General features: G+C 60.0%; 1 long non-coding RNA gene across 2 annotated transcripts; it reads right to left on the reverse strand.

Moving 5' to 3' along the window:
* Positions 1-11624: 11624 nt before the first annotated feature.
* Positions 11625-23463, reverse strand: LOC147600413 (uncharacterized). 2 transcript variants are annotated; one of them, XR_015258805.1, is made up of 5 exons: positions 22866-23463; positions 19664-19730; positions 15054-15148; positions 14631-14698; positions 11625-12352 (listed from the first exon to the last, which is right to left on the reverse strand). It is a non-coding gene; the product is annotated as an uncharacterized LOC147600413 (long non-coding RNA). The 2 variants fall into 2 exon arrangements; XR_015258806.1 differs by lacking the exons at positions 14631-14698; positions 15054-15148.
* Between the last annotated feature and the right edge of the window lie 589 nt (positions 23464-24052).

Below are 24052 nucleotides of genomic sequence, written 5' to 3' on the forward strand. Positions count from 1 at the left end.
GCCCTCTCCCGGACCGCCCCCGGACCCGGGCCCGCCCTCTCCCGGACCGCCCCCGGCCCCGGGCCCGCCCTCTCCCGGACCGCCCCCGGCACCTCCCCGCCCTCTCCCGGACCGCCCCCTGCCCCGGGCCCTCCCCCTCCCGGACCGCCCCCGGCACCTCCCCGCCCTCTCCCGGACCGCCCCCGGGACCGCCCCGCCCTCTCCCGGACCGCCCCCGGCCCCGGGCCCGACCTCTCCCGGACCGCCCCCGGCCCCGGGCCCGCCCTCTCCCGGACCGCCCCCGGCCCCGCCCCGCCCTCTCCCGGACCGCCCCCTGCCCCGGGCCCGCCCTCTCCCGGACCGCCCCCTGCCCCGGGCCCGCACTCTCCCGGACCGCCCCCGGCCCCGCCCTCTCCAGGCCCGCCCCGGCCCCGGCCCCGCCCCCTCCCGGACCGCCCCCGGCCCCTCCCCGCCCTCTCCCGGACCGCCCCCGGCCCCGCCCCGCCCTCTCCCGGACCGCCCCCGGCCACGGCCCCGGGCCCGCCCTCTCCCGGACCGCCCCCGGCCCCGGCCACGCCCCCTCCCGGACAGCCCCCGGCCCCTCCCCGCCCTCTCCCGGACCGCCCCCGGCCACGGCCCCGGGCCCGCCCTCTCCCGGACCGCCCCCGACCCCGGGCCCGCCCTCTCCCGGACCGCCCCCGGACCCCGGCCCGCCCTCTCCCGGACCGCCCCCGGCCCCGCCCCGCCCTCTCCCGGACCGCCCCCGGCCACGGCCCCGGGCCCGCCCTCTCCTGGACCGCCCCCGACCCCGGGCCCGCCCTCTCCCGGACCGCCCCCGGACCCGGGCCCGCCCTCTCCCGGACCGCCCCCTGCCCCGGGCCCGCCCTCTCCCGGACCGCCCCCGGCCCCGGGCCCGCCCTCTCCCGGACCGCCCCCTGCCCCGGGCCCGCCCTCTCCCGGACCGCCCCCTGCCCCGGGCCCGCCCTCTCCCGGACCGCCCCCGGCCCCGGGCCCGCCCTCTCCCGGACCGCCCCCGCCCCCGCCCCCTCCCGGACCGCCCCCGGGCCCGCCCCGCCCTCTCCCGGACCGCCCCCTGCCCCGGGCCCGCCCTCTTCCGGACCGCCCCCGGCCCCGCCCTCTCCCGGCCCGCCCCGGCCCCGGCCCCGCCCCCTCCCGGACCGCCCCCGGCCCCTCCCCGCCCTCTCCCGGACCGCCCCCGGCCGCGGCCCCGCCCCCTCCCGGACCGCCCCCGGCCCCGCCCCGCCCTCTCCCGGACCGCCCCCGGGCCCGCCCCGCCCTCTCCCGGACCGCCCCCGGCCACGGCCCCGGGTCCGCCCTCTCCCGGACCGCCCCCTGCCCCGGGCCCGCCCTCTTCCGGACCGCCCCCGGCCCCGCCCCCTCCCGGACCGCCCCCGCCCCCGGCCCCGGGCCCGCCCTCTCCCGGCCCGCCCCGGCCCCGGCCCCGCCCCCTCCCGGACCGCCCCCGGCCCCGCCCCGCCCTCTACCGGACCGCCCCCGGCCACGGCCCCGGGCCCGCCCTCTCCCGGACCGCCCCCGGCCCCGGGCCCGCCCTCTCCCGGACCGCCCCCGGCCCCGGGCCCGCCCTCTCCCGGACCGCCCCCGGCCCCGCCCCGCCCTCTCCCGGACCGCCCCCGGCCCCGGGCCCGCCCTCTCCCGGACCGCCCCCGGCCCCGCCCCGCCCTCTCCCGGACCGCCCCCGGCCACGGCCCCGGGCCCGCCCTCTCCCGGACCGCCCCCGCCCCGGGCCCGCCCTCTCCCGGACCGCCCCCGGCCCCGCCCCCTCCCGGACCGCCCCCGGGCCCGCCCCGCCCTCTCCCGGACCGCCCCCTGCCCCGGGCCCGCCCTCTTCCGGACCGCCCCCGGCCCCGCCCCCTCCCGGACCGCCCCCGGCCACGGCCCCGGGCCCGCCCTCTCCCGGCCCGCCCCGGCCCCGGCCCCGCCCCCTCCCGGACCGCCCCCGGCCCCGCCCCGCCCTCTCCCGGACCGCCCCCGGCCCCGGGCCCGCCCTCTCCCGGACCGCCCCCGGCCCCGCCCCGCCCTCTCCCGGACCGCCCCCGGCCACGGCCCCGGGCCCGCCCTCTCCCGGACCGCCCCCGGCCCCATGTCCGCCCTCTCCCGGACCGCCCCCGGCCCCGGCCCCGCCCCCTCCCGGACCGCCCCCGGCCCCTCCCCGCCCTCTCCCGGACCGCCCCCGGGCCCGCCCCGCCCTCTCCCGGACCGCCCCCGGGCCCGCCCCGCCCTCTCCCGGACCGCCCCCGGCCACGGCCCCGGGCCCGCCCTCTCCCGGACCGCCCCCGGCCCCGGGCCCGCCCTCTCCCGGACCGCCCCCGGCCCCGGGCCCGCCCTCTCCCGGACCGCCCCCGGCCCCGGGCCCGCCCTCTCCCGGACCGCCCCCTGCCCAGGGCCCGCCCTCTCCCGGACCGCCCCCGGCCCCGGGCCCGCCCTCTCCCGGACCGCCCCCTGCCGCGTGCCCGCCCTCTCCCGGACCGCCCCCGGCCCCGTGCCCGCCCTCTCCCGGACCGCCCCCTGCCCCGGGCCCGCCCTCTCCCGGACCGCCCCCGGCCACGGCCCCGGGCCCGCCCTCTCCCGGACCGCCACCTGCCCCGGGCCCGCCCTCTCCCGGACCGCCCCCGGCACCTCCCCGCCCTCTCCCGGACCGCCCCCGGGCCCGCCCCGCCCTCTCCCGGACCGCCCCCTGCCCCGGGCCCGCCCTACCCGGACCGCCCCCGGCCCCGCCCCGCCCTCTCCCGGACCGCCCCCGACCCCGGGCCCGCCCTCTCCCGGACCGCCCCCTGCCCCGGGCCCGCCCTCTCCCGGACCGCCCCCGGCCCCGTGCCCGCCCCTTCCCGGACCGCCCCCGGCACCTCCCCGCCCTCTCCCGGACCGCCCCCGGGCCCGCCCCGCCCTCTCCCGGACCGCCCCCTGCCCCGGGCCCGCCCTCCCCGGACCGCCCCCGGCCCCGCCCCGCCCTCTCCCGGACCGCCCCCGGCCCCGGGCCCGCCCTCTCCCGGACCGCCCCCGGCCCCGCCCCGCCCTCTACCGGACCGCCCCCGGCCACGGCCCCGGGCCCGCCCTCTCCCGGACCGCCCCCTGCCCCGGGCCCGCCCTCTCCCGGACCGCCCCCTGCCCCGGGCCCGCCCTCTCCCGGACCGCCCCCGGCCCCGGGCCCGCCCTCTCCCGGACCGCCCCCTGCCGCGTGCCCGCCCTCTCCCGGACCGCCCCCGGCCCCGCCCCGCCCTCTCCCGGACCGCCCCCGGGCCCGCCCCGCCCTCTCCCGGACCGCCCCGTGCCCCGGGCCCGCCCTCTCCCGGACCGCCCCCGGCCCCGCCCCGCCCTCTCCCGGACCGCCCCCGCCCCCGCCCCGCCCTCTCCCGGACCGCCCCCGGCCACGGCCCCGGGCCCGCCCTCTCCCCGACCGCCCCCGGCCCCGCCCCGCCCTCTCCCGGACCGCCCCCGGACCCGTGCCCGGCCTCTCCCGGACTGCCCCCGGACCCGCCCCATCCCGGACCGCCCCCGGCCCCGCCCCGCCCTCTCCCGGACCGCCCCCGACCCCGGGCCCGCCCTCTCCCGGACCGCCCCCGGCCCCGGGCCCGCCCTCTCCCGGACCGCCCTCGGCCCCTGGCCCGCCCTCTCCCGGACCGCCCCCGGCACCTCCCCGCCCTCTCCCGGACCGCCCCCGGCCCCGGGCCCGCCCTCTCCCGGACCGCCCTCGGCCCCGGGCCCGCCCTCTCCCGGACCGCCCCCGGCACCTCCCCGCCCTCTCCCGGGCCGCCCCCGGGACCGCCCCGCCCTCTCCCGGACCCCCCCCTGCTCCGGGCCCGCCCTCCCCCGGACCGCCCCCGGCCCCGCCCCGCCCTCTCCCGGACCGCCCCCGGCCCCGCCCCGCCCTCTCCCGGACCGCCCCCGGCCCCGGGCCCGCCCTCTCCCGGACCGCCCCCGGCCCCGCCCCGCCCTCTCCCGGACCGCCCCCGGGCCCGCCCCGCCCTCTCCCGGACCGCCCCCGGCCACGGCCCCGGGCCCGCCCTCTCCCGGACCGCCCCCGGCCCCGGGCCCGCCCTCTCCCGGACCGCCCCCGGCCCCGGGCCCGCCCTCTCCCGGACCGCCCCCGGCCCCGGGCCCGCCCTCTCCCGGACCGCCCCCTGCCCAGGGCCCGCCCTCTCCCGGACCGCCCCCGGCCCCGGGCCCGCCCTCTCCCGGACCGCCCCCTGCCGCGTGCCCGCCCTCTCCCGGACCGCCCCCGGCCCCGTGCCCGCCCTCTCCCGGACCGCCCCCTGCCCCGGGCCCGCCCTCTCCCGGACCGCCCCCGGCCACGGCCCCGGGCCCGCCCTCTCCCGGACCGCCACCTGCCCCGGGCCCGCCCTCTCCCGGACCGCCCCCGGCACCTCCCCGCCCTCTCCCGGACCGCCCCCGGGCCCGCCCCGCCCTCTCCCGGACCGCCCCCTGCCCCGGGCCCGCCCTACCCGGACCGCCCCCGGCCCCGCCCCGCCCTCTCCCGGACCGCCCCCGACCCCGGGCCCGCCCTCTCCCGGACCGCCCCCTGCCCCGGGCCCGCCCTCTCCCGGACCGCCCCCGGCCCCGTGCCCGCCCCTTCCCGGACCGCCCCCGGCACCTCCCCGCCCTCTCCCGGACCGCCCCCGGGCCCGCCCCGCCCTCTCCCGGACCGCCCCCTGCCCCGGGCCCGCCCTCCCCGGACCGCCCCCGGCCCCGCCCCGCCCTCTCCCGGACCGCCCCCGGCCCCGGGCCCGCCCTCTCCCGGACCGCCCCCGGCCCCGCCCCGCCCTCTACCGGACCGCCCCCGGCCACGGCCCCGGGCCCGCCCTCTCCCGGACCGCCCCCTGCCCCGGGCCCGCCCTCTCCCGGACCGCCCCCTGCCCCGGGCCCGCCCTCTCCCGGACCGCCCCCGGCCCCGGGCCCGCCCTCTCCCGGACCGCCCCCTGCCGCGTGCCCGCCCTCTCCCGGACCGCCCCCGGCCCCGCCCCGCCCTCTCCCGGACCGCCCCCGGGCCCGCCCCGCCCTCTCCCGGACCGCCCCGTGCCCCGGGCCCGCCCTCTCCCGGACCGCCCCCGGCCCCGCCCCGCCCTCTCCCGGACCGCCCCCGCCCCCGCCCCGCCCTCTCCCGGACCGCCCCCGGCCACGGCCCCGGGCCCGCCCTCTCCCCGACCGCCCCCGGCCCCGCCCCGCCCTCTCCCGGACCGCCCCCGGACCCGTGCCCGGCCTCTCCCGGACTGCCCCCGGACCCGCCCCATCCCGGACCGCCCCCGGCCCCGCCCCGCCCTCTCCCGGACCGCCCCCGACCCCGGGCCCGCCCTCTCCCGGACCGCCCCCGGCCCCGGGCCCGCCCTCTCCCGGACCGCCCTCGGCCCCTGGCCCGCCCTCTCCCGGACCGCCCCCGGCACCTCCCCGCCCTCTCCCGGACCGCCCCCGGCCCCGGGCCCGCCCTCTCCCGGACCGCCCTCGGCCCCGGGCCCGCCCTCTCCCGGACCGCCCCCGGCACCTCCCCGCCCTCTCCCGGGCCGCCCCCGGGACCGCCCCGCCCTCTCCCGGACCCCCCCCTGCTCCGGGCCCGCCCTCCCCCGGACCGCCCCCGGCCCCGCCCCGCCCTCTCCCGGACCGCCCCCGGCCCCGCCCCGCCCTCTCCCGGACCGCCCCCGGCCCCGGGCCCGCCCTCTCCCGGACCGCCCCCGGCCCCGCCCCGCCCTCTCCCGGACCGCCCCCGGCCACGGCCCCGGGCCCGCCCTCTCCCGGACCGCCCCCGGCCCCGGGCCCGCCCTCTCCCGGACCGCCCCCTGCCCAGGGCCCGCCCTCTCCCGGACCGCCCCCGGCTCCTCCCCGCCCCCTCCCGGACCGCCCCCGGCCCCGCCCCGCCCTCTCCCGGACCGCCCCCGGCCACGGCCCCGGGCCCGCCCTCTCCCGGACCGCCCCCGGCCCCGTGCCCGCCCTCTCCCGGACCGCCCCCGGCCCCGGGCCCGCCCTCTCCCGGACCGCCCCCTGCCCAGGGCCCGCCCTCTCCCGGACCGCCCCCGGCCCCGGGCCCGCCCTCTCCCGGACCGCCCCCGGCCCCGGCCCCGCCCTCTCCCGGACCGCCCCCGGCCCCGGGCCCGCCCTCTCCCGGACCGCCCCCGGCCCCGCCCCGCCCTCTCCCGGACCGCCCCCGGCCCCGCCCCACCCTCTCCCGGACCGCCCCCGGCCCCGCCCCGCCCTCTCCCGGACCGCCCCCGGCCCCGTGTCCGCCCTCTCCCGGACCGCCCCCGGCCCCGGGCCCGCCCTCTCCCGGACCGCCCCCGGCCCCGCCCCGCCCTCTCCCGGACCGCCCCCGGCCCCGGGCCCGCCCTCTCCCGGACCGCCCCCGGCCCCACCCCGCCCTCTCCCGGACCGCCCCCTGCCCCGGGCCCGCCCTCTCCCGGACCGCCCCCGGCCCCGGGCCCGCCCTCTCCCGGACCGCCCCCGGCCCCGGGCCCGCCCTCGCCCGGACCGCCCCCGGCCCCGCCCCGCCCTCTCCCGGACCATCCTCGGCCCCGCCCCGCCCTCTCCCGGCCCGCCCCCGGCCCCGCCCCGCCCTCTCCCAGCCCCGCCTGCCCGCCCCCGGCCCGCCCCCGGCCCGCCCCCGGCCCCGCCCCACCCGCTCCCGGCCCCGCCTGTACTGGATACGGCGGCGGGGGGCAGGACGGAGGGCGAGAAGGAGTAGAAAACTGAAGGGCAGAGAGAGAGAAAGGTGCAAAGAAAAGGACAGAGAGGGCAAGAGCGGTAGCGACGAGGAGCCCTGCAGAGATGGAGCAAGAGAGCGCAGGGCCGCGGAGCAGGCCGGGGCGGGGGAAGGGGAGGAAGAAGAAAGGAGCGATGGTGACAGGGCGCACACAGACAAGGGACGGGCAGCGAACAGGACAAAGGGCGTGAGCAATAAAGAAAGGGTCATCTCTGTTTGAAGAGACCAGGAACGAAAAATAAAACAAACAGCACCGGGCTGGAGGAAGACAGAAGAGAGAAAAGGGCCAGGGAGCAGGAGAGAGGGGCAGAGAAAGGGAATCAAGGGAGAGCCAGCTAGACAGGGCGGTACGGCAAGAAACGAGCGGACAGGCAGCGGGACAGAAAAATAAAGACGACACGATGGCACGGGGAGCGGGGCTGAGGCGCGGAAACAGGCTCTCAGCTGCCGGGCCCCATGCTGTTTTCTAGTGCGTGCTGGGACGTGTAGTTTTTGCTGCCACGCCGCCGCATTGCTTTCGGCGTGGAGCCGTGTGGTCCTTGCTACTCCCGCGGCCCCGGTGTATTTTTGTTCCCCGTTTGGTGCGGTTTCCTGCGGGCTTTCAGGCGCCCGCACAGCGATACCGCAGCTCGGCTGTCGCGCATGCGGAGTGTGGCGCTCCGCCGTGCTCAGTGCTGCCGCCTGGCGAACCAAACCCGGTACTGCAGGTGGGAGCCGCGGAGGCGTCGCCGTGCTGCTCGCTGCCTGTCCCGGCGATGCGGTGCTGCCGCGCTGGTTGCTGCCTCCCGGTAAGGAAACGCCGCTGCCGCCCCACGTGCGCAGTGCCGGCGGGCGCTCGGCGCGGAACTGCAGCGCCGGCCCCGCACAGGGACAGAGCAGCGCCGCTGCCTCCTCCGCCGCTGCCGCGGCAGGGCTGTGTGCGGGGGGCGCTGCCCGGGGGCGGGTGGGGGCCAGGAGCAGCAGTGAGGTGAGGGAGCCCCTTTCGCCGGTGCGGGGCTGTCTCCTGCCCGCCGGCCGCCTGGGGCTGGTGGGACGGGGAGCCTGCAACACCCAAGACGCGGTAGGCTGGAGGGGCCAGTGGGTCAGGTGAGCAGCTCCCTTCCTTTGGCTGCCTAATTTGCTTCCTTAAAACAATCACTTCAACACTCACTTCCTTTATTTCAGACCTCTCTCCCCCCTCCAGCCCTGCAAGCCACTGTCAGCTGCCAACACATCTGGAATACAGCTCTGGCAGAAATCCAGCTGTCATCTCACCTGGCTGTCAAAAGGCTTTTCTAGCTTTAACTCCTGGCTGTAGATATATGGCTGCCTTAGTCTGGAGTGTGCACCAGCCTCTTCTCATCCCAGCGCCTCGCCCTTGAGAGAGCAGCTGCCTGCAGCAGCGGCAGAACAGCTGCTGCCCCAAGCACTGAGCAGTGACTGAGCCCCGCTCCGCAGGCTGCTGGTGCAGTGTCCCCGACCTCAGCGGCCAACGCGCAGGGCCAAGCTGGCAGCCTGGGACGCAGGCACAGGGTGCAGCAGTTTCTGCTACAACCGTACTGCCCGGCCTCCCCGGCCAGAGGAAGAGGCGGAAGAAAGAGGCCTGCCGGGTGCCCTGAGAGGCAGAATTGCTGTGGATTGTGCCAAGGCTGTTTCGCTCTGTGTCTTTGTCAGAGTTACTTCCCAGAGGCTGGGAGACTGGTAGATTTCCACAGCACGAGTACTGCTGCTTGCGGAGCAAAAGGCACGATGAGGCAGCAATGCGGAACAAGGATGGGTTATCACAACAGTAGGAATAACACGGAGAGCCTAAAGCATTAGCCAAGCAGAGCTTGCACGTAACCTTGTGGCAGGGTTTAACCCCAGCCAGCAACTAAGCAGCACAAAACCGCTCACTTGCTCCCCCTGCCCCAGTGGGATGAAGGAGAGAATCCGAATTGTGTGAGATACTTGTGGGCTGAGATAAAAGCAGTTCAATAATTTAAAAGAAACCAACAACCACCACCATTTTTAAGGAACAGAGAAGAAAAAAAAAAAACCCAGAAGTAAATAAAACCCAAGACAGGTGAGGGTTGCAAATTAAAACCATTGCAAATTAGAAAGTAAAACAATTGGGATGAGAGTAGGGTACAGGAAAGTGGGTGAGGGTGGCGTGTCAAGTGTCTGGGTGGGGGGCAATGGGCAGCTGGTGGGGTGCAGCACCCCAGTGATCAGAGGCTGAAAAGTTAAGGGAGGATGGTGCCAAATACGGAGGAGTAGAGCAGGGATGGAGACACACTGCATGGAGTGGGGGGCACAAGACAAGAGGATAGAGGGTGCAGTGGGCCAGTCACAGGCAAAAAACGTCACACTGGGGGTCATCCCACTGAAAAACATTTGGGAGGGCAGAGACACACGCAGAGGAGGACAGGAGGGACAGACACAAGCAGGGGACAGACACGGACAGATAGGTGGTGTGTGTGTAGAAAGATGCATCGGGGGACTTGTATGGGGACGACCTACACCAGGGGGTCCACCTAAGATATTCCACAGGAACTAATGCACCTGGGGTAAACTACAGGATGATCCACACCAGGTAATCTACAGCAATACCCCTAAACCTGGCAGTGTTCCAACCCAATTTTCCCCAAACTGGGGTGGTTTGTGTTTTTGTTTTCCCTTATCTGTAACATAAACATTAGTGGTTTCATCACTTTTCCAAAATATTATATTATGAGGGTTGTCAGGGCTTTTCCAAAATATGGAACACTGTGGATTTTTCCTTTTAGTTTTTGGTACAAAAATGTGGGTCTTTTGCTTTCTGGCTGCATCCATCTAGGTAGATCTGGCTTTCCTGGGAGTCCCAGATCAGGTTTTCTTTCCCCCCCAAATTGCTCTACTTTGGGGTTTGTGCCCTCCAAGCCTGCCCCACCCCTTACAGACCCACAATCAGAGGGTTTGGGTATTTTTGTGCCATGACAGCAGCTCCCACTCTGCACGCGTGACCCCACAGGAGAAAGTCCCCGTTTGGGGCAATCTGCTCCAAATTGGCATGGGAAAAGGGAGACAAGAAAGGGGAAAGGGCAGCTTTGGCAAGCACTATTGTATCTTCCATAGAGGTTACAAGAAGAGAGGAGGGTGTTTTTAAATCCTTTCCACAAATAGGGCTTCTTTCCATTTTTAAAATCTTACATAGTACAGACATTTACACTCATGTATCTGTCTACTTGTTTTATATATTACCTATATTACCTACACTTTTATGTAATATCTGTTCAGACTTATATTTACTTTCATATATTAACACTTATGTACTCTATTTTGACTATGTCTATTTAGACTCATACAGAATATCTACCTACACTTAATGTATTTAGAATATATCAACATTTATTATATACATCTACTTTGCTATCTATTTAGCCTTACATTGTGACATTGCAATACCTTTTAGACTTTTCTATTATGACTTAGATATCTACTTACAATTATATATATTTAGACTTTGTTATCTATTCACACTTACACAATCTCTTTAGATTACATGTAATATCTACTTAGATTTACCGTGTCACACAGAGTAAGTATAGGTAGCTCTATCCATTCAGACTATTTTCTACATCCAATTCCTTCCCATGTATCATCTTTTGCATTTTGGAAGACCTTTATTTTTTGATTTATATACACAGAGTTATTTTGGCCTTTTTAAAACTCTCTATATATCTTTACTTTTTTTTTAATATTGTAAAATCCTTTATATAATACAGTAGACATAGGTTTTTATTCTGAAATTCTTTATTATATATAACATTTTTTACATATATGAAAATGAGAATATTTTTCTCTAGTTCAATACCTCACAGCCACATTTACAGATTTTTTTTTTTTTTAAATCTGCTCCCATGAATTTTCAGGCATTTTTGGGCTGTGACCTCCCCATCCCACACTCACCTGCTCCTCCACTGCATCAACACCCCCTCAGTGACACTGAGGTGTCCCAAATGACAGCATCACCCCCACAACCACCCTCTTTTAATTCACCCCCAGAAAAAGCACAAAGTGAGGGAAACTGCCTGGACCAGCAGCTCATAACTTTAATAATGCCATTTAGATAAGTAAACTCCCCAAAAAGGGGAGCTCCACCTGAAAAATCATAGGAGGCAGCCCCCCTTAAAGGCTGCAGCCCCCCAGCCTCTGCCCCTTGGAGGTGGAGTGTGCCCAGGGATAGTGCCACGTCTCTCACTCAGGCTCTGCTCCACCACCTTACCCCTCCATCCCCGCGCTGGGACAGGCTTGCCAGGGCACCAACTGCCCCCCGGCCCCCGTTGGCACCAGGCTCTCCCCAGCAGCCAGCCCTCGCTGCCGCACCCGCGGGGCACTTGCTGGAGACAGAGTCAGGAGCCTCTGGACCCAGGGCTGGGCCCTCACCATCAGTATGCATAATGACCAACAGACAAATCTGAGCTCAGAGGGATTTACAGAGCACCACGAGACACTGACAACTAGACACCTGAAAAACAAAAGTCCCAAATGGTATTTCAGCAGATATAAAAAATAGCACAGAACAAAGAGGAATTCAGTCTGAATAAGGGACAGGACAGTAGATGAGCTAAAGGAGGATTCTATGTAAATGTGTCAGCTTGAAATACGGTGCATCCTTTAAAAGCTAGAACCACTTAAAATTAGTATTAAGACTAATTGAGACTATTTTGAACACACTCAGTATAAAAGTAAACACTCTTGTCCGTGTTGAAAAATGTCTCCTCCCTTCCTTATAGCACTGCTGCCTCACCCCTGCGAGCCTGCAGGACAAGGGCGTACCGTAATTAGAATACACGCTTACGGATCCACTGCGACAGCTATGGCCCTCATGCTGCTGTGCTGCACGCCTTGTCTGCTTGGTCAATAACGCTGAAAGTAAAGCATAAAACACTAAGGAGTTAAAAGAAAACTAAAGAACACATCTAGTAATTCACTTTATGCTATCAAGGTGTGTGTATATTCACATAAATCCAATAAAAATGTTTATACTATCGAAGTATGCGATGTTCCTTTCGCATGAATTTAACTTGCATAGCAGTTAACTGATACCATCAAATTATCTGTCTCCAAAATACAGTTATAACATGACCAGGGGGTTTTTGCATGCTACATGATTGGAGGGACATCTGGCCAGCTGCACTGCCCGAGCAGTGCTACTGAACCGTCAGGGAAATGCACCATCGAAAGCATGACAGAAACAAAGTACTGCCGAGCGCTCCGTCAACATATTGGAAAAAAAAACCATACAGTTCAGTTGCCTCTTTTTAAACACTTTGAACAAATACTCAACTGCTTTAATACACCTATTAAATTGTAGACTACAGCTATTTGGTAGTTACAGTTTAAATAATGCAAGTCACTTTATAAATCATACTAAACTTTTGAAAAATTTCAATTTATGATAGAAAACTCAGCAAGGTAAGAGATGCCTGTACGGTTTTACTTTTAAAAAATAAAATCCCCAGTTCTGCAATACGTAAGGCTACCAAAAAGGAGAGTGAAAAGTCTTGTTGTCGATGACTTCTACTGTCAAGAACAATCTCTGAAGATCCGCTCTGATGGCAAGTTGTTCATAAAATGCAACTTCTTTGAATGAGAAAGGTATCCATTCCGGAAAATCTTTTTCCAACTCAAGTCAAACATCACACACTGTAGGTTAAGGAAAAAGGACATCATTGAAGCAAAACTCCCCAAACCCCATCAGGGCTCACTGTTGTCACTACTTATGAGGCTGCTAACACTTGTGAAATCCTGGAAAAACACATGTAAGTGACATGGATTTATCCTGTTTTGTCCATGTCTCCTCTTTGACCTTGATTGCTTTTAGTATAGATGCTACTATCTCAGTAAAGTTTTTGACTACTACAACGAGATACTTGAAAAACTTATTGACTGGAAAAGCATAAAGTCTTTATCATGAAAACAAAGTCTGTTTCTTACCTTTTACAAACAGTTAATTCCCTCTTTTAATAGCAAGTTACAGTATCATTTAGTATTAGCACACAGAAACAGAAGATTATGCTTCCAGGATGAGAAAATAAACAGAAGGAAGTAAGGTTTCCATGGGCGTAAAACGCTCCAGTGTAGACCTTCTTTTTTAGTGTTTGTGTTAAAACATGTTGTCGTTCAGCCCCAATCGGGACCAGACTACGCAGTCTCTCTCTCACTCCCCCCACCCTCCGAGAGAGAATAGGGAGAGATAATATAAGAAAAACGGTTTGAGGTTTGAGATAAGGACAGGGAGAAAATTCGTAAAGTTACCGTTATGGGCAAACCAGACTCGACTTGGGGAAAACTTTTCATTTATTACGACAAACAGCAGGATAATGAGACAGGGAACAAGTTAACCTCCCCCCACCCCTCCCTCTTCCCAAGCTTAACATTATCTCTACTACCTTCCGCTCCCGAGCGGCACAGGGGGGAAGAGGGAATGGGGGTAGCAGTCAGTTCATCACACGTTGTTTCACGCCGCTGCTTCGTGGTTGGGGGAAGAACTCCTCACATTCCTCCCCTGCTCTGTTGTGGGATCCCACCCATACGCCACAGTCCTTCCTGAAACTGCTCTGGCATGGGTCATCTCTTCCACAGAGAGCAGTCTCTCCAGAACGGCTGCCCCAGAGGGCCCTCCACGGGCCACAGCTGCCTTCAGGCATCCACCTCCCCCGATGTGGGGTCCTTCACAGGCTCCAAGTGGATCTCTCCTGCTCCATGGACCTTCATGGGCTGCAGGGGGACAACCTGCTCCATCATGGTCGTCACCACAGGCTGCAGGGGAATCTTGGTCAGGAGCCACATTACTCCTCCCCCTCCTTCTGAACTGACCTTGGCATCTGCAGCTGTTCCTCTCACAAGAAGAGTTCTTCACAACAGACTGGCAGACGCCTCTCAGAATCTCTTCACATCATCCATCTCATCTCCTCTCCACTTCTTGCAGTCGGGCCGGACTGAGTCGGGCCCAGTCGGCCACCTGGCGGGAGGCCAAAGGGTGAGGCCTGCAAGGCCCATGAGGCCTGCGCCTCCCCCTCTGCACCTCTGCCCCCGCTCAGCTTCTTCACATCTTCTTTTCTCTTTTTTTTTACCCCTCTGTTTTCCCCTTCTTAAATACATTATCAGGGAACATTCTGCTACCAATCAGCTCGGCCTTGGCCAGCAGCAGGTCCTGCCCTAGGCCCAGCCAAGTCGACTGAACAAAGGGGAGCAACTTCTAGCAGTTTCCTACAGAAGCTACCACCTTAGGCCCCCCCTCACTAAACAAAACCACAACAAACATTTCATAGAAGAAGTATAGAATCAGAGTTAGCACATTGCTAATGTTAACTTAGGAAAAATGGAGACATTTGCACAGCAAAGCAGCAGAGAAAAGGGTCTGTATTCATAACCCTTACAGAGAACAGGCATTCTCCTTCCTAAACCCATTCATTACATCAAAATACCACACTGCTACTGTGGCAACATTCAGAGTAAGGAACAACAACCCTGCCACAGGACATTTACATGGCAGGACACAAACACAGGGACATGAAACACAACCCTGAATTCCCTGAAAATTTATCTTTACCAAAACAGCCATTTGGAGCACATTGCCAAACATGTGTTTGACATACACAAGTTTCTGGTAACTTCTTATTTTCTTTCTGTTACAGTCATTCTTCCTTCAGATGTTCTCCTTGTAGCCAAGTTGTTTGCTACTGGTGCAAGCATTGACCTTCGCAGTATTACCAGCACAGGCATCTAACTTAACTGCTCTACTAAAGTAAAGCAAATGAAAATTACAGCCGTAAAAGAGGAACAAAAGAAGAAATGGAGAAGTCAAGGAGCAACATAGCTCTGCGGGCTAGCACCAGTCTACAGTGAACTCTTTAAAAAAAGAGAACACACACACACAGACAAAAAAAAATCAAACAACAACAAAACAATTACATTTTACCTTTTTTCCTTTTGGAGCTCGTCCCTGTGTCAGCATATCATCTCATCAGAGCATGAACTCCAAATTACCTGTACCCCAATGACATTCACACGTGATGAATATGCGCTCAGAAATAGTCCCAATGTGTAAGACTGGTGTCATTTTTATGGTTTTAATAACCCTGTCTCAATTTAAGCAACTTAGGCATTTCTGAGGAAAGTAATTAACTGTAAAACATAGCCTCTCCTTGGGTAAAAAAAAAAAGTATGAATCAGCTCCCAATCACAAGGGAGCAGTGGGCAAGTTAATGAAAACAAAGACCGACAGCAGCAACATTAGATGAAGTTCGGCTTTAATTCCAATCACGTACTTAAGCAACTCTCCCAGTCTATACCTCAATCCTGTGAATGATTAGTCCTTTTTCAGAAGGACAAACTTTCTTACCTAGAAGTCCTAGATTGAAAGCTCCGCCGAACAGAACTGGATTGAGCCATTCCGTGTCACTACATCAAGCCACGGGACAACAGGTCATCAAGGCTCTAATGAAAAAAAAAGAATAGAAATTAAGGTTAAACATCACTTACCATAATGTTTCAGTCATTACATTTCTACTGCCATCTACATGCTCAAAATTTAACTATACTGGCACAAGATATTAGTAAAAAATTGAGTTATGCTTGTAAACAGAAAAGTTCATTTCCAACTTGCCCATAAAATCAGTAGGAACAAACAGAAGATAAACATTTGACCCTAAAAGAGGTAACAGTAACTTGAGGAAAACACAACTACCAAGGGACCAATTCAGGAATGAGACACTCTTAAAGGCCATGTTTCATCAGTTTTTGTGCACTGGCAACAGATTTGCCTTTTCCTTTGTGGTGTTTGCTGTGGAATTACCTGTAGTGTCCTTGACCTTAAATGTTTCTCCCCGCTTGTCGAGCCCCATATGTGCTACTACCTAGCAGCAAGCGTAACCAATCATGTAGGATTTTTTCACAACGCAGAAGGCGACACCAGGAAAAGAGGAGACTAAAATGGATCCTGTTTGTCACACCCAGACAACAGCAAAAACAGCCGAGGATTCTGATAGAGGGGTCAAGCAAGGCCAGGCCACATACCCCGGGACAGTTTCTCTTCCCTTCACCAGGTACCAGGGGGACATAGATGCTTCCCACTGCCGCCTTGCATGTGCCCGCTCGCAGCGGGGCTGCCCCACAAGACCCGGGGGACCCCCACTTCATTTTTGCCCTCAGGAACGGGAGAGACCATCCACACAGACAGAGACAAGTAGCATGAATTTAGTCCTCGAGGGGAGAGGCCAGGCTCTCACTGGCAGAGGGGCAACTTGCCTCGCTGCTGCTCATAGCTGCTTGTTGGGGCCAGCCCTGCTTGCGCCTGGCCCCTCTTCTTGGGGGCCCCTCTTGGAACCCATGTTCCAAGTGTCTGACAAAAGCATCGATTTCTGCCGTGAGAAGCCAGATCTGTGCTCTGAAACGTGTCTGACACATCACTTGCTGCACGTTTCCCAGTAATTTTCCTTAACCTTTCTCCCCATGTTTCTGATATAGGGCATCAACAACACCTAAATACCAGGGGAAGTTTGCTTGAGGATTTTCTAGCAACAGCCTTTTTCTAGATTTAACTTCCTTTGTCAGTTACCGTAAAACATCACAGCAGATCCTCCTGCAAGACCCAACATGAAAACCAAAACAATTTCAGTTCATGCTACCGAAATGACCTGCCACAGGGAATGACAGTCCACCCTGAGAAATACTATTAGCAACTGTCAGAGACTGAAAAGGTTAATTAATGTCTCAACATCGCTAAATGATAGAGAGAACTGACAAACCACAATGCTAAAAAAACTTCAACAACTGTGAGGGAATGTCTAGACAAATATCCTGTTTTGTAGCTGAAGCAGCAACATGTGCCTAACAACCCAAGAACTGCAAAATGGGGTATCTTGTTTTGTACCCTTCCCCCAGAATAGAGCCAAACCCTGTGCATGAGCTCAGGCCCTGGACGGTACTAAGCATGCACAGCGTTGCCAAGTGACTGCACAATGGAGGCCAGCTCTGGGGGACGCAAAATGACTTTGTGGACACTGTCTTACTAGCAATCAGGTAACAATATACTTCAGGTAACCACACGGCTTACAAATGACAAGCGGGCCTTGCATTTGCAGAGAGCTAACACGTACCACCACAGAGACAGATCAACAGGATGCAGCAATCACAAGCTAAACCACAGGCAGGAAGCACCTGACCTACAAAGGACTACAAAAAGGGTCGCTGCATGAACCCGGTGTGTGTGTGGACCCCCACCCCACTCAGACGGACCTTCGGGACGCCGATTCTCCGTGGTGGCATCGTCATCCTTTTGAGGCACCCACCCCACCCACTCTGTACAACGGACTTTCAGGACGCTGACTCTCCGTGGTGGTATTTTCTCCCCTCTTTTTCTCTCTTCCTCTTTCTCTTTCTCTTCCCCCCATTACCCTTTGTGTGTGAATGAAATAAAGAACCAACATATGCATATGACACCGTTGTGTCTTAATTCTGTAACCGAGAAATTCGTACCTCTCACGACCGGACCTTTATCGGTTCGCGACAAAATACAACACAGAGTTACTGGACAGGGATCAAGCTGCGCTATCAGCTGTGCGTAGCCCACTGCTGAGGCAAACAGCCCTCTCCCAACAGCCTTCCGCATCAGCCTTCTGTTCCCCACCAGCCAAGCCCTTAACTGGAGAGCTTTGCCCTTAACTGCGGTAAGCAGGGAAACAACTCAGGCGCTGCCAAACAGAGGGAAAGGCTGAGTCCACTTTCCATACAGCACAGCTAGGGAAGACAGTTTCATAGTTGCACACAAGACCTTTGCCTCACTGGAAGCTCATCTGAAATTCCTGGTTTAAGTGTACCTGTTACAATGCCTTCTTGTTCAGAGGGCTTTGGGAATTAAGGTGCATCAGCTTGGGTTTAAGGCCCCCCTTGGCAATGCCACAAATGTGTGGAAAAGCTCTGTTACCACAGGCACTTTGTGACTGGAAAAATACAAAGCAAAAACTTCCATTCCTTAGCCAAGCCATAAATGAAGTTTCTGCAAAACTTACGACCCAAGTTCTTCCTAGGGTCATACCACAGATGTGAAGCATACTCTATTTTCTAGATCTATGTATTACAAAAGGTTTGAGGGGGCTGCAGTATAATTCCACAAGGCAGAGGAAGCAGGGAACCTCAAATATGAGCTATTTTGTGTCAGAACAAGCCTGGTGTTGACAAACTCATTTCTGTGCATGGTTTACAAGCCCATTTTAACACCACCCTGCATCTCCAGCTTACACCTTTTTAATACTCTAGGCCTCAGCAAAGAGGAACACAGGCTGAGTCCACAGCAGTGTCAATGAAAGCTACCAAAGGGGAAGGCCAATGGGTAAAAACGTCTGTGATAAACCCAATAGATTCAAACAGATCATCACCCACCTGCACATACAATGAAACTCGCTCAAGTACTCTGAAGCAAAGTCAATGCCCCACTGACTCAAGGAGGTGTCTGCCAGGGACCACACTGTACTCGTAAGAGGCCAGGTGACCTGCCTCAAGAAAATAATACCTGAAGCAATACACCATGCTAGTATTTTTATTTGATAAACAGACTTTTATCCACGGGTCTAAGAACTTGAGACATGACCAGCAGTGATTAGTGGTTTCAAGGCAAGAGGCCCTCTCAGTCAGGCTGACTTCTCAATAGCATTTCTTTGGCAGCAGTACCATAGATGCTTTCCATCAGGTGAAAATCAGAACCTCCCTAGAACAAAGCTATAACCCAAATAAAATCCCTCCTGAATATATTCAACCCCCTGTCAGCAAAGCAGTTGAGATAGGTGCTACCCACAGGTGACAGTCCATGCACTCAGTTACACTGCTTACAGGCAACTTGAGACACAAGGTCTCTGAACAGTTATTTTCATCACCACAGCTTTGACCTATCAGCACTTTTTGTCACTCCAGCAGTTCCTTATCAAGTCCTCTTGTGCACACATAATATAAACACCTCAGGGAAAGCACAGGGCCTGTAGCACATACAGTCAGGAACAAATTATAAAGGTGACGGGGGATAGGAATACAGACAGAATACAAGGCAAAACTAACCCCAGCTTGAAAAAAAACCAAACCAAACCAAACAAAAAAACCACCAAAACCAGAATATCCTCTGTTGACTTTATTTCCTGTTCAAAAACTCTCAGCCCCCTCCCATCAGTGGAGTCCTTGCCCTTAGCCAAAAGGCAAGCAAAGGAAATCGCTACCGAAGTGTTTGTCAACTGGTAACCTAAGAACACCATTGCATGATACACAAGCTGTTAGCACCGGCTCAGGAGCAGCCCCTTTAGCTCTCCAATGAGCCCTTCAGAGAGAGTGGTTCAGCCAGCCTCTACTCCACCACCCCACCCCTTCACTGCCAGACCCACCTAAACCATTAACTGCAGAGCCAAAGCCAGGCACCCAGCTGGATAAAGGTTGGGAAAGAGCCTTCCTCAGGCTCCTGATTTCACAGGAAGATGCCCCCCTGTGCAATCAGCTCTGTACTCCGCCCAGGACCTGGCAGAATTCAACTGTAGAGAGGACATGGTTAAGTGGGGAAGGTTTGCTCAGGAGCTGAAGACAAAGCTTTGCTTTAAGCGGTTTCTAGCTATCACATACCAAATGGGAGGGAACTAACTACTCAAAATTAGTGTCTTGGACAAAAAAGACCCTCCCAACTTAGTGGGTTTTCTTTTCATTAGGCTTTTTGGAGGGTAAGAATCAGACACCCAGGACTTAAGCTTTGCTGATGCGTGCATTGGCTAGAGCCTCCTTTTCATTCAGTCACTAAACCTCAGTCAATTCCACAATTTATTTGTCACAAACTCTCAACAATGGATACTTTTCTGTAGAGAAGCAAACAGGCCAATACACTGCCAAGTTTTGCGCTTCACCTTCCACCAGTGCTGACAGTAACTACATACAGTACCAGGTAAGGCTCAAGAAGTGCACATCCAAGTTGAACTGACTTACCTTAAGTTAAGCAGAAAATCAGCAAAACCAATACTCTCTCACTTCTGAGGCAAGCCATATCATTCCTCTGGAAAAAAAAGGCAAGGAGTCATTAAAAAAAGTAAAAAAAAAAAAAGGCAAAGTCAAGCAATTAGCAAATTAGCAACTTAGTTTACTAAATACCACGGTGTTTTGTGCACAGAGGAAAACAACTTTTTTTTTAGTAGTTAAAATGTTAATGGAAGTTACTGGCTGGTTACAGCTGTGAGCTTCATTCTGACTCACATACTTACAGCTTTACCAGAGGAAGCAGTTTTAGGTTCTTTCCATCTCCTCCTAACCCTTGGGAAAGATATTTTCCACCAAAGCCCTTAGCAATTTTCTCATAAGAACAAAAACAACCATTAGCAATGAGCAAGAAGCAATCAAAGATTTGAGCAAGATTAAGCTAGCCGTTTTCTGACAACACAGAATGAATTCTGGAGCTGGGCAGCACTCTGTTCTTTCTCTCCATAAGCAACACTGCACACATCTGCTAGCACATACTTATCATAAACAAAGCCATCTCCTGACCAAAGGCTCTAAGTGCTCTCACCTCTGCAATACTACAAAAACTGGCCAAAAACATTTGACTTGCAGATTCAGGTTTCAACTCCACTGACAGCAAAAAGCAGAAAAAAAGCCCATCCTCTCCTCTGTGATGTAGTCATCACACTAATCCAGCAGCAGGTGGGAAAACAAACACACTTCCTCCCCCACAGCCACTCCAAGTGAAATCAAGAAGCACTCATGCTTTTACACTCTAGGATTGCCGTAAAAAAAGCAAACTCCTGACTTGTGCATAGACCTAAAGTGTGAGGACTTAAGTCTGCAAGTTTGGATTGCAATTGCCCTGAAAAATACTGAAGCTCATTTCAAGTGTTTCATATTCCCGAGAACATCAAGACTACCACAAACTGATGATTTTTTAACTTGTAGCATCTTGGTTCTTATGCCCCACTCCTCCCTCCCCAATTCATTAAGATAAAGAACAAGTCTTTATCGCCGCTGCACACAATTAGTGTGCAGTAGTAGGTTCTTACTTCATCCCAGAAAATGATCCCACAAGAACATTTTGATCTAGACTCAAATCCACACCGCTTTAAATAACCCTATTGACAACACTTCCTCTATTCCTCTACCATCAGCAAAGGCAGTAAAGTATGAGGCCAAAAGCAAGAGAGGAGGAAAGCAAGGACAGCCTCTTTCAGAGCGGGCAGGACAACACGCACAGCGTGAGCACACACAGGAGAGACTGCATTACATGCAAAGCACAACCTCTGCCTAACAGCAGAAGGACCACCTCACATTGCCACATCTCAGGTAAAACCATTTTGATTTATGAATGCCTGCCTTCACTACACACACCCGCTAGGTACCATTTCTGCCATCCTGCCCTTGTTCCTACAAGACCGCTACCTCTCTCCTGTCTCCCGGACAGCTGACCGCCCATGCACGTCTTCAATCCAAGGGCTGTGCAGGTCCTGCCCGGCCAACTGCTAGTGCAGATGCTGCTACCTCAGTACTGCCTTCCCTTCCGCACTGGGGCAGGTAACAGCTCTCTGCCAACGAGAAACCAACTTTGACAACAAAGTCACACCAACAGAGCATGCTTCCACTCAGGCCAGGCACATGGTTCAGTAAATGAACAGCTTTGACGTTAACCAGATCTGCTCACTACAGGTCTTGACATGGGCCAGAATCCGAAAAAACTGAGGCAGCATTGTGTCACTTAAACAGCTACTGGCACAAACACTCATTGCACCAAACTGTCTTTGAGCCTGGATGCTTTCAGTGGGAGCCAGGTGTTCACTTTATGCTACACTAACTCTTGCCCTGGTTGGAGGCTTCCTGCCCTACCTGCCTCCAGAGGAGAACCGGCCTGGGACCCAGCAGGCTGGTCCTTAACAGGCACTAAGGCCCCACCAACTCACCATTGAGACACAGGCCTCTGCTCTGTCACTGTCCAGCAGCAGAGGAACTCTGTCACCTCCTGAGCCTCCACCTGCATCCCTGGAGCTGAGAGACCACCCAGAACCCTGTGGGACTGGGCCCCTCAGCTGCTCGACTGCAAAGAGGGGCTTCCTCCCACACTAGGGAACACATATCCCTCCTTCCTCATCCCTGTAACTCCCAGAAGCAAAACAGCCCCTTCCAGGCGACCTGTGTCAGCCTCAGTGCTGTTCTGGCAGACCTCGCCTCTGCCTCTCCTCCCGGCAGCCTTTCTGACAACACCCTGCTTGCAGTCCCCTCTGAAACACAACACAGGTGGGGCTTGAAGTACCGCAGCCCTTCCTGAGGGCAAACATGAGCAGCTTTTTAGTAAGAGAGGGTGATATCACATAACAGACCCTGACCTAGAAAAACTGGGCTAAATGGTTTCTGAGGGCAGTCTCAGAAACTCAGCACACCAAGCATAAAATGTACTGCTCAAAAAGAAAATAATTTATCTAAGCCTTCAAGAGTAACACCACACCACTGACCTCAGACACACAATCTGTAATGACAAAAATAAAGAACATTTGTTTCCAAGGAGCTGCAGCAGACAGATCACCAGCTCCTTGATTGCTCTCCTGCCCTTTTTTGTTCAAGCTGATAGGGTTCACCACCGTGCAGAAAAGTTCTGGCTAGATTTACATGGACAATACGAAACAGCCATATGACCTGGCAAGAGGGTCACAGCTCGGGTATATCACATCGTGAGCTAAAGCATTTGTTACGGAGACAGAACCACGCACTAAAGAAAGACTGTCCAACACAAAAGGCCAGGCCTAGGACAGATATATATTAGTTAAAAAGCACAAGGGGCTCCGTAACCCCGCAGAAACCTCCCCGTGCCTACACACCCACACTTTCAGAAATTACCTACTGGAAAACGCCGGACAGAGCCATTTGCTGCAGTCACAAGACACCAGATCATTACACAGAACGATGCATGAGGGGCCGAAAGATTTTAGACAAAAGCTACCTTCTCTTCCTCCCACTCAAGATCTTTCAGATTACAGATCTGCCGTCTGCCACACAGAATGTACTCAGCCCAAAGGTTTTCAAACGGCCTGAAGAACCGTACCCTGAAAACGAGCAGGGAGAGACCTACATTTGTCAGTTGTTTGCTGAACCGAACCGTTCCGATCGGGGCTTCCCTGAGGGGTCCGCAGGCCACCGGCAGCCGCCCCACGCTTACCTGTGTCACGGCGTGTCGCGTGAGAGCCCGGGCCCTGCGTCGCCAGAGCCGCCCGGGCCCACCGGCTGCCCGAAGTGCTGCATCCTCAGCAGGACCTCGCTGAGGCGTCCCCCGCTGCCGGCTCCAGCTTCCCCCGGCCCAAACCAGACCGTCCTCCCAACCGCCGCTCAGCAACAAAGCGACGCCCCTGCCTCCGCTATTCCTCAGGCGAGCTAAGGGTCACCTCCCCACCGCGGGGGCAGAAGCCGCGCTCCGCGCTGTGGCCGCTCACCCCAGGGCCCGGGCTCACCCGCAGGCACCCTCCGGCCCGCGGGCACAGCGGCGCTGCTCTCCGAGGCGGCTGACACAGCCGAGGCTCAGGCACCGCGAGGCCTCGAGCCGTCCCCAGGGGCTGGCGGCCACCGCTGCCGAGGGGACGGCTGCCGACAGCCGGACCGCGGCGGCCTCCCGCCGCCGCCTCGGCGCTGCCGGCCCAGCCCCCAGCAGGCTCGGTCAGCCGCTGGGCTTCCGAGACAGGACTGCAGAGGGGCCGCGGGACCGCAAAAAGGCGCCTCACTCACTACGCAGCCTCGTCGCGCAGCGGCGGCCCGGGCGCCACAGCCACAGCCACAGCCACAGCCACAGCCACAGCCACAGCCACAGCCACAGCCACAGCCACAGCCACAGCCACAGCCACAGCCACAGCCACAGCCACAGCCACAGCCACAGCCACAGCCACAGCCACAGCCACAGCCACAGCCACAGCCACAGCCACAGCCCCAGCCCCAGCCCCACCCGGCCCTGCCGAAAACCCTTCCCCCGCGGCGCGGCAGTTAAACGGCGGCGGAAAGGACCACGCCCCCGCCGGGCCCCCGCGCCGCGCGGGACCGCCCCCGCGCCCAGCTGCGGAGCGCCAGCGCCACCTGCTGGCCGAGGTCGGCCTCTGAGTGCGATATTCCGCCCTCCGGCCCCCCCGCCTCCGCGGCCCCGCGCGCTGCGGCGGCGGGCAGGGCGCAGCCCCGACCCGGCTGGCGCCGCGGGGTGAGAGCGCGGCGGGGTGTGGGGCACGTGGTGCAGTTTTAGGGAGAGAGGGAAGGCAGTGCTGAAGAGGCAGCGTGCAGCGCGAGTGAAATGAGATAATTCCTCCCAAAGGGTGTTGCCGAAATCCGGAATAAAACTCCTTAACAGTAATGAGAAGTTCAGAAGCG

The sequence above is a fragment of the Chlamydotis macqueenii genome, chromosome 5 (assembly GCF_036417535.1).
Source record: "Chlamydotis macqueenii isolate bChlMac1 chromosome 5, bChlMac1.mat, whole genome shotgun sequence".
In the NCBI taxonomy this organism is placed as follows: Eukaryota; Metazoa; Chordata; class Aves; order Otidiformes; family Otididae; genus Chlamydotis; species Chlamydotis macqueenii.